Raw genomic sequence first — 3,481 nt, 5'->3', positions numbered from 1 at the left:
TGTGATACTTGTATAAATTGGGTTCCCCAAGAATACACAAGTTCGAACAATGAGAGATGAGACATGAATTCCCCCAAACACATTTAGATGTATTAATAAAACACAGAAAAGGTTAACTATCAGGATTTGAGTGACCATTGTACTATTGCTTGTGTCAGGAATACTAAGCTGCCCAAAACCAACGGCCTGACTGTTATCAGGCGCTGCTTTAAACACTTTTCGGAACAAGCCTTCCTTCACGATTTGGCTGCCATTGACTGGTTTCGCATGTCCTTAATCCCATCAATGGATGAGGCCTTTCGGCTCTTTCACGAACAGTTTCTCCATTTGATGAACAAACATGCACCTCTCAAAAAAATCAGAATTAAGAACCGAGCAAATCCCTGGTTTTCAAGGAATCTGGCTGATCTGATACATGAAAGAAATAGGCAATGGTCACTTGCAAGAAAGTCAAAATTGGCTCACGATTGGCTTCTATTTCGTGTCTTGAGAAATAAATGTACGGTCCTCACCAGGAAGTTGAGATCGGAACATTATTTATCTCTCACTAGTGACACCTCCAGTAATCATTGTCAATTCTGGAGAGTAGTTAAAACCCTTCAACAGAAAGGAGTAGCAGGCCCACCGCCTAAAATTCGGGTTGGTGATTCCTTCACTTCGGACAAAAAATGTATGTCTAATACTTTTAACATGCATTTTAAAAGGGCGGGACACATCTTTGATGAGAAAAACGCCAAAGCTCCTCAGAATGAAGCCCAGGAAAATGCTGGCTCATCTGTTGTTTCGGATTTTAGTTTTGATTTCTCTCCCATCCTGGTTTCGGATGTTGTGCATGCCCTGTCCACCCTAGACCCTAAAAAGTCTGCTGGCCCAGATGGCCTTGACCCTTTCTTCTTAAAATTATCATCGGCTGTCATTGCTCAACCTGTTACTGATTTGTTCAACATCTCTCTATCCACCCAAAGTTTACCAGAAGCGTGGAAACAAGCAAATGTTTCCCCTCTTCTCAAGGCTGGTGACCCTTGTGACGTAAACAATTATAGACCTATCTCTAACCTCTCTGCCTTGGCTAAGATCCTAGAAGGTCAAGTATCAAAACAGGTAAAAGGGTTTCTTGATTCACACTCTATCTTAAATCCCATGCAGTCAGGTTTTAGAGCAAAACATAGTACTGTAACGGCGTGCCTTAATGTTATTGACGACATCAGGGCAGCCTTGGGTAAAAAAGCTTTTTGTGCTGCCTTATTCATTGACTTGAGCAAGGCCTTTGACACCGTTGATCCTCATGTACTGCTCAAGGTCCTTTCTAATGCTGGTTTCTGTCACAATGTGCTAGGCTGGTTCAAAAACTACTTAATTGGCCGCACACAGTGTGTTAAATTTGGTGACACTGTTTCAGATTCCATCACCCTTGAGAAGGGAGTCCCTCAAGGTTCCATTCTTGGTCCATTGCTTTTTCTGTTATATGTCAATCATATTTGCAGTCAATCTAAGCATTGTAAGTATCACATGTATGCTGATGACACAGTTCTGTATTCCTGTGCCCCTTCTCCTGACGTGGCAGTGTCAAACTTGGCTTCAGATTTTGTCTCTCTGCAGCATGAATTGGTAAACAGCAAATTGCTACTAAATGGCCAAAAAACAAAGGCCATGCTATTTGCTCCAAATAGCACCGTCTATAGCCCCCCAAACATCACCACTCTCGATGGAGTAACCATCGAATGGGTGGCGCTATATAAATACCTTGGGATTTGGTTGGATAGCAAGCTAAACTTCAATCATCATATTGAAGCCTTGGCAAAGAAGTTGAAGTTCACACTGAGCTTCTTCTATCGAATGAAGTCCTGTTTTTCTTCTGCCTCAAGGAAAAGGCTGGTCACTAGCCTTTTTATGTCGCAACTTGATTATGGAGATGTTGTGTACCGATTCGCCTGTTCCTCAACATTGGGCAGACTTGATCCCCTGTTTCATGCTGCACTGAGGTTTATTACCAGCTCTACCTACAGGACACACCATTGTATTCTGTACTCTTTAGTAGGATGGTCATCCTTAGCATCTCGCAGGTTGCTACATTGGTACACTTTTATCTACAAAGCCATTCTTGGTAATCTCCCTAGTTATATTGGTTCAAAATTTAATTTAGTCCAAAATTCGCTTAACCTCAGATCAAATGCTTGGATGCGCTACGTCATACCAGACACCAAATCTGAGGCAGGGAAAAAGAGCCTTGCATTTTTTGGGCCCTGGTCATGGAATGACCTACAGACCAGACTAAAATTGGCTTCTTTGATCCCCCTAGTGAGTTTTAAGAGGATTGCCATGGGCACATTCTCCAGCCACTGCTCCTGCTTTGACGAGTAGCAAATGCTGTGATCTTAGTTTTGTATTAGTTTAATAGTTTTAAGATGTATTGTTGTTATTAGCCTTTTAATAATTAGTCTGTATTTGGTGCTTTTGGTAGTAGATTTTCGGTATTATGGATGACATGTTTGTCTTTGTTATGTCTTGTTATGTTGTTACTGGCAGAGCTGTGTAACATTTATTTGCCTCTTCTCTTGGCCAGTGCGCACTCGTAAAAGAGACATTGGTCTCAATGTGATTTTACTGGTTAAATAAAGGTTAAAAAAAAAAAAAAAAAAGGTACTGTGCCAGGGACGCAGAGAGCTTTTTGCAACCGAAGCATTTTGGAAATAAATTGGACCCCTTCTTTTCTTCCTTCACAGGTGTTACCAATGATATTAATGAAGGCTCTGTTCCATTCTACACCAGTGGGTCTCAAAGTGTGGTCCAGGGACCCTCATGGTTCCTTGAGGGAGTTCCAAATGGCCCCTTAAAAATGTATAACTCTGAGAGTGTACAAATGGAACCAAATGGTTCCATGTGTACACTCTCAGAGTTATGGGGGTCCTTGAAATGAAAAGGTTTGAGAACCACCACTGTGCTAGGCTAAATGGAACAGAGCCTTAATTAGTATCATTGGTAACACCTGTGAAGGAAGTAAGGAAGACGCCCAATTTATTTCCAATATGGCTGCTGTGCATGGAGCCTATTAGCATGAGACCCAAGTCACAAGACCGACAGCCAGCAACACCAAGCAGCCTACAATGGAAATGTGAGTACTTTGTACATTTTTGGATGTGCTACCTTTTGACCCTTTTGGGATCTTTTTCTTATTTACCAAGCAGCCTATGTTGGTAGACTGCATGGCATTTAAATACTCACACTGTGATAGGCTCTATTCACAGCAGCCATATTTTCACTTCCTTAACAGGTGTTACCAATGATACTAATTGGGCTCTGTTCCATTTAGTGTAGCACAGTGGTTTCCACGACCCCCATAACTCTGAACCAAATGAACCCTTACGGGTCCATTTGGTTCCATTTGTACACTCTCAGAGTTACACACCAGTAAGGGGTCATTTGGAAGCCCATGAGGGTCCCTGGACACCAACTGTAGACCCACTGGTGTTAGTCCATGAGC

Source organism: Gymnoscopelus microlampas (assembly GCF_963454915.1).
Source record: "Gymnoscopelus microlampas genome assembly, chromosome: 16".
NCBI lineage: Eukaryota > Metazoa > Chordata > Actinopteri > Myctophiformes > Myctophidae > Gymnoscopelus > Gymnoscopelus microlampas.
Note: the sequence above shows the minus strand (reverse complement) of the source record.